Here is an 8010-nt window from a genome sequence, read left to right as displayed (position 1 = left end):
GGAATATCCAAGTGTGTATGTTTGTATAAGAGAGCAAAATGAGATAATCTGGTCCTTATCTGGAGGCCTGAGGACAGATTCTGAAAGTGGCGGAGGCGGGTGGATCACCTGAAGTCAGGAGTTCAAGACCAGCCTGGCCAACATGGTGAAACCCCGTCTCTACTAAAAATACAAAAATTAGACAGGTGTGGTTGAGGACTCCTGTAATCCCAACTACTCCAGAGGATCACTTGAACCCAGGAAGCGGAGGTTGCAGTGAGCCATATCGCACCACTGTACTCTAGCCTGGGCGACAGAGTGAGACTCCATCTCCAAAAAAAAAAAAGTCCACATCTAGCCAGTAAAATGGCTTTATTGTCCTTCTGTTCCCTTCCATCATCATAAAATATTTGGTAAAGTCCTATGTAATGTTACTGCATTATCTGTAAAGTCTTATGTACTTTATTTATGTGAAGTCACAATTTAGTTTCCATATCAGTGTAATGAACAGAACTAAAGCTTGCCAGGGTGGTAATTTATTCCTGAGGATAATGGCAGCAACCTCTGAAGGAAGGTGTCTGTTAACTTGATAGTAAAGAATAGAATTAGAAGACTGGCTGACTCTGGGTTTGTGGAAATGTATGAATCACCTGGGGATTCCTAGAAAAACATAAAAAGGGGGTGAAGGTAATGGACCTTAAAGATAGAATTTCTTATTGTAAAAATCCAATAGAATCTGAACTTGTTTTTTTTTTTTTCTTTTTATAACAAGGACAGAAAAAATATAAACTTGTTGGCTCATAAGGTTTAGTAAAAATGTAATCCTGGTCAGATTTTCTGGGTATTGACCCTCTCATAATTGCCATCCTTGATTTTTATATCTAAATATAAAAATCATGCTGACTTAAATCTCTTTTTATTTTGTGAGGAAAAGTTCAAAACAAATGCTGGGGTCTGAATGATACCTAGAGTTTTCCTCAGTTAATACTTCTCTATCTTTTTTTACTGTGATAAAATATATGTAACATGAAAGCATTTTAAATGTTTCTAAGTGCACAGTTTACCGGTATTATGTATATTTATATTATTATACAATGATCGCCACATCCATCTCTAAAATACTTTCCATATTCCCAAATTGAAACTCCAAACCCATTAAATAATAATTCCCTATTTCCTCATTCCCCACACTCACTGTCCCTGGCAACCTGCATTCTACTTTTTATCCATACGACTTTGACTATTCTCAGAACGTCATATAGTTAAAGTCATGCAGTATTTGTCCCTTTGTGACTAGCTTGTGTTAAAAGCTGTGTTCTTTTTATTATACTGGCAGTATAATGTTTTCAAAGTTCATCCATGTTGTATCATGTGTCAAAATGTCGTCTCTTAATGGCTGAGTAATATTCCATTGCATGCATATATCTCATGTTGTTTATCCATTCACGTATCTAGGAACACTTGGGTTCCTCCCACCTTTGGGCTATTGTGATTAATGCTGCCATAAACAAACAATCTGTTTGAGCCTCTGTTTTCAATTCTTTTGGGTATATGCCCAGAAGTGGAATAGCAGAATCATGTGGAATATATATTTTTAATTTTTGAGAAACTGTTGTTGCCTACAGCAGCTGCCCCATTTTACATTCTCACCAACAATGAATAAGGGAGAATGTAAATGAACAAGAAATAAATAATTGGCAACAATTGTTTATTTATGCATTTTTTATAATAGTCTATCAAAAAATATCCTAAAGTATGTGAACTAAAATGTTATGGTTTTGATTTTTATTTCCTCATGATTAATGATGTTGAACATCTTTTCATTTACTTAATGACAATTTTTTTTTTTCCCAACACGGAGTCTTGCTCTGTCACCCAGGCCGGAGTGCTGTGGTGCGATCTCTACTCACTGCAACCTCCGCCTCCCGGGTTCAGGCGATTCTCCTGCCTCAGCCTTGAGATTACAGGCACTCGCTCTCATGCCCGGGTAATTTTTCTATTTTTAGTAGAGATGGGGTTTCACCGTGTTGGCCAGGATGCTCCCCAACTCCTGACCTCATGATCTGCCTGCCTCGGCCTCCTAAAGTGCTGGGATTACAGGCATGAGCCAGCAGAATTGGCTGTTCAAATCCTTTGCCCATTTTTAAAAGCAGGTTGTTTGTTTTGTGTTATTGAGTTGCAGGAGTACTTTTTATAACCTGGGTTTTGATCCCTTGTCAGGTATGTGATTTACAAATATGTTCTCCCAATCTGTGTGTTGCTTCTTCACTGAGTTCATAGTGTCCTTTGATGCACAAACATTTAAATTTGATGTCGTTCCATGTGTCTACTTTTTCTTTTGTTGCCTGTGCTTTTGGTGTCATATTTAAGAAATCATTGCCAAATCCAACATCATAAAGTTTTTTTTGCCTCTGTTTTCTTGTAACATTTTTATAGTTTTAAATTTTGCATTTAGGTTTAATTTATTTTTGAGTTAAATATTTTTGTATATGTTGTAAGGTAATGGCCCAACATCATTGTTTTACACATGGATATTCAGTTTTCCCAACACTATTTGTTAAAAACTGTCCCTTTCTTTACATGTGCTTGTAATGAATTTTAATGGACAGGAAATAATGGTACTATAATACTATAACTTGAAATGGTTTCTAATATGTGGTATATTTTGGATAAGGAAGAATTGTGCGATAACAGATGTTAGCAATATACATGTTTTACAAGAACTATACTTATTATATAATGTATTTGAACTTTTAAATATCATATCTCATTCTTAATCATACTTTATGTATTTACAATTTGCTATATATTCAAAATGAGGATTACCTGAACTCCTAAATCTGTAACATCTGAGAACAATAACTTCTAATCTTATATAACCATATTAGAGTACGCCCTAAAGGCAGTAAAAACTGATTGAAAATCATGTTTCTTTTTCTGTGAGATTTTGGGATTTTAGAGTTACAATTAGAGAGTTTTTTTCTTCTTCTTTAGAGACTGAGACATTTAAAAGTAAAGACTGAAAATTATAACTAAAATATTTTCTGATGATTCATGTATATAAAAATTGCCATCAATGAGAACAGTATTAGTATAGCTCACCAAATATATGCAACATCTTTTATAAGTAGAATACAATTAATATGTTGAAAACCCCAAATAGAACACAAGAATTAAAAATAGTAAGGAGTGAGATGTTCATTTTATTTCAGTTTGATAAGATAACACATTTTAATTGATATATATTTGTAACAAATAATTACATAAAACTGACGGCGTGCAAATATTGTTTTATTTTTGCAAAATAGTATTTTGCTATTTTGAGGTTTAAAGACCTGCTGTTAACGATTGAATATTATTTTAAAAATCTATTCAAACATACGTTTTTTTAAATTAAGGACTTGTTTTCCTACCTTAGTAAAGCTGATCTTGGTCCGAGATAACATGGCATCACTATTGAAAGTGATACTTCAATGGTTTTTCACTGAGCTTCACACAAAGTCTACTTACGGTTTTGAATCTAGTCACTGAATAGATTGGTTAGACTAACCCTTTTATCTGATAATAATATTAAATGGTAGATAAATAGATAAAATACAACATTTTTAAGGCACCGGAGAATGACAAATGCACTAGATTACTGTATTAAAATCATAGTAGAAAGTAAAAGTCTGATTTACCACAGGAATCTAAAGTTGGTTCAACATTTGAAAGTCAATTGATGTAGTTCATAATATTAACAGACTGTATGAGAGAGCCATGACTATATTTTAACACCAAACAGACTAAAATAACAAACTAAATAAAACAAACATGACAAAATTTCATCACCTCAAAGCTTGCTAAAAATGCCCTTGACAAAGTGGAAAACCAAGCCATGATTAAAAACTCTTGAGAAACTGGAAATAAAGGACCTGGCCGCAGTATTATTGAGGGCACCTGAAACAAATAACAATAACAAATACGATAGTGAATATCAACCTAACGATGAGAGAATGAACATTTTCCTACCTAGATCAGAAACTCCTTACGAATGTCTGCCTTTGGCACTTTTATTGAAAATTGGATTGGAACTTCTAAGCATTGCAACAAGGAAAGAAAAGGAAATAACTGACACAAGGGTTTGAGAAAATAGAAGAAAAAACCTCTGTCCTCATTCTTAAACGATATGTTTATTTATATAGAAATCCTAAGAAACTAACATTAAAATCTACCAAAACTAGCATGTGAATTTATAGTTTCAGAGTACAAGGTAAATACATAAAAAAAGTATTTCTATAGAGCAGTAACAAACAACTTAAAAATAAAGTTAAAATGGAACTTCATTTACAATGTCACCAAAAGTCATAATATAGTTGAGAAAAGACTTTTATATTGAACACTAAAAATGAGAGAATTTAAAGAAAATATAGTGTAATATACCATGTTCATTTACATTCATTAGATGAATCAACATTGTTAAAATACACATTGATCAAGATTTAACGAAACCTCAATCATTATTTCAGCAGTCTTTTTAAACACAGAAATTGTTAAGTTCATTGTAAAATATATGAACTTTTTGTCTGCTAACATTTAATGCAATTTTTTAATTGTTAAATTTAGATCTATTTTATTTTTCGTTTTTGGCTAGACCCTCTGTCTTCTGTTTCTTTGTCCTTTTTCTGTCTTTTTTAGTATCATTGGAATAAATTTTAGAATTCCATTTTAATTTATCTATTGGCTTTTTAGTTCTACCCCTTGAATTATTTTTAATTACTTGAGGTATTAAAATACCAATTTTTAAACTTCACACTCTATTTAAAGTTAATGTCGTTCTAGGTCCTATATGATGAAGAAACTTTGCAGTTTTAGGTCTATTTAATATTCCTGTCTTTAATGTTATAATTCTCACATGTTATCATATGTACATATACTACATATACATATATTACATCTATTTCTGGGAGTTACATTATAAATACTATGTCTACATATATAACAAACTGACAATTTCTCTTTTACATTCTCCTATATAAACATACAGAGAAAAAAATCTATATATATACACACACTTATAATGCAGGTTTTCTGGTGGTGAACTTTTTAGTTTCACCTATCTGAAGATGTGTGTATTTGCCTTCATTCTTGAAGAACTCTTTTGTCCTATATATTAATATTGTCTAGGCAATATTTTTCTGTAAAGCTCTTTCTTATTGCTTTTTAACTTCCATAGTTACTAGCTGGTAAGTAAGCAGTCATGTAAATTGGTGTTTTCTTTTATGTAACTTGATGTGAATTTTATTTGCTTTCAAGGTTTTATTTTACTCTTTGGTTTTCAGCCTTTTATTGATGTTCCTAACCATGTTTCTGTTTATATTTACCTTTCTTTTCAGGATTTACTGAGCCTTTTAAATCTAAAAGCTAATGTCATTTCTTAAGTTTGGAAAGATTTTTAACATCATATCATCAATTGCTTTTGTTTACTTCATTATCTTCTTTTCTTCTTCGACTTGAATTACATGTCATAATTTGTTTAATATTGTTCCACATATTCCTCAGCCTCTGTTCATTTTTTGTCAATCGTATTTCTCTCTTCTCTTCAGTTTCAATGGCTCTATCTTCATGTTCAGTGAAAAACCTTCTATTATTTGCATTTAGTATTTAAGCTCTCAAGGGACTTTATTTTAGATACTGAATTTTTAGTTCTAAAATTACCATTCAGTATTTTTAGTTTTTATTTATTGGTTGAAATTTTCTTTTATTTACTTTATTGAAAACATATTTTATCTACTTCTTTGAACAAATAATAGGTGATATAAAATACTTGTCTGGCCAGGCGCAGTGGCTCACGCTTGTAATCCCAGCACTTTGGGAGGCCGAGGCAGGCGGATCACGAGGTCAGGAGATTGAGACCACGGTGAAACCCCATCTCTACTAAAAGTACAAAAAAATTGGCCGGGTGTGGTGGCGGGCGCCTGTAGTCCCAGCTACTCGGGAGGCTGAGGCAGGAGAATGGCGTGAACCCAGGAGGCAGAGCTTGCAGTGAGCCGAGATTGCGCCACTGCACTCCAGCCTGGGCGACAGAGTGAGACTCCGTCCCCCAAAAAAAAAAAAAAGAAAAATACTTGTCTGCATATTCTAATACATGGTTCATCATGGGATTGGTCTTCATAAATCATCTTTTCCATGGAGACTAGATTACATTTTCCTACTTTTTGAATGTTATGTGATTGTGAATTATGTCTTGAAATTGTGAATAATATTTTACAGAAGTGTTGGATTACGTTACACAACCCAAAGAATTTTGATGTTTTCATATTTTGTGCAATTAATGTGCTTATGTTCTAATTGGAAACTCTGTGTCTCAACTGGCAAACCAAATATAAGTTGATTTGTTTACTCTTCAGTTGCACTGCCTTCATTCTGCCCTTATAGATTTATGGTTCAAGTGTTAGCAAGAAATTTGAGCAAATATTATTCACAGAATTTGAACTCCTCCACTTAAGATGTGTTCTTTCCAGGATTTCTTGTTCACTTTCTAGCAACTGTGGTTATTCTAACTTATTTTCTCATTTTTCAGGCCATAAAGACTGGAAGTTTTGTATCAGACTTTTAGCCCAACCTTGTGGTGCCTACTTGATCTATTCTCAGACTGAAAGCCATAAAATAGGTGACATTGTGTGGTCGTCTCTTTTTCAGCTGTCAACTTTGGGTCTGAAATATATATATATTTTTCATTCTCCAGTGCCTTTAAGTTGTTTGTTCTTTTTTCAATTGAGATTTTAAAGCTATTTTATGGGAGGATCTCTTATAGAACTTATACTTCCTCAGTTCAAGTTGCACAAAAAATCTACAGTAATTCTTAGAGTATGGTATTGAAATAAGGATAGAAAAATAGATCAATGTGAACATAATGTAGAAATAGAACCACAAATACAGTATCGGGTGATTTTCAATTAAGGAGACACAATTCAATGAGACAGTATAGTCTTTTCAACAAATGATGCAGATTCAACTGGATATCCATATGGACAATATTGGACATATTAATAAATGCCACCCTATATACACTAATTAATTTGTGATGGATTATTGATGTAAGTGTATAAATGAAAACTACGTAGATTTAAGTTTTTACAACTGTGAATAGGCAAAAATTTTCTAGAGAAAACAAAATAATAAATACAAAATAAAAATAATAGATTACATCACAATGAAAACCTACTACCTATTCAAAGACACCTTACAACAATTAATAGGCAAGCCATAGTCAGGGAAAATATAGGTATTATACATATACCTGACAAAGGACTTGTATGCAGAATATATAAATAACTTCTACATCTCAATATTAAAAAAGACAACCAAGTTAAAAAGCCAAATGACTTGTATAGATACTGCAGAAAGAATTATACACAAATGTTTAATAAGCATATGAAAAATAGTAAGTATCATCTTTAGTCATCAGGGAAGTAAAAAGTAAAAGCAAAATGAACTAAGACCCAGAAGAGTTTCTAAAATTATAAACACCCAGTAGAGTTGCTAAAATTAAAAGTCTTACTACACGAAATTTGGCAAGTGAAGCAACTGGAACTCTTTTACTTTTCCAGGGAGAGTGTAAAACAGCCTATCCATTTTGGAATATTTTCTAACAGTTTCTTATAAAGTTAAATATACTTAAACCCTAAGAAATGGCAATTGCATTTCTAAACATTTTATGATAATAAAGTTTAAAACATATGTTCATAACAAGACTTGCAAAATAATAATTACAGCAACTTTATTTATAATGCAAAGTTGGAAAAATCTAAAATTGTACCAATAGAAAGTGGATAAATAAAATCTGGTACACTCATACAATAGGGTGCTACCCTGGAAATAGAAAATAATTACCTTCTGAGATACACAAGAACAGGAATAAATCTCAAAAGCGTTATTCATAATGAACAATGCCAAAAAAATGGCATATATGTGATTACATTGATATGATATTCTGGAATGAGCAAAACTACTGTATTGTGAAAAAATTAGAACAGAATTTACCTTTGT

Source organism: Hylobates moloch, unplaced genomic scaffold, assembly GCF_009828535.3.
Source record: "Hylobates moloch isolate HMO894 unplaced genomic scaffold, HMol_V3 SCAFFOLD_3, whole genome shotgun sequence".
Taxonomy (NCBI): domain Eukaryota; kingdom Metazoa; phylum Chordata; class Mammalia; order Primates; family Hylobatidae; genus Hylobates; species Hylobates moloch.
The sequence above is the reverse complement of the archived record's forward strand: the minus strand, read 5'-3'. Positions refer to the sequence as shown.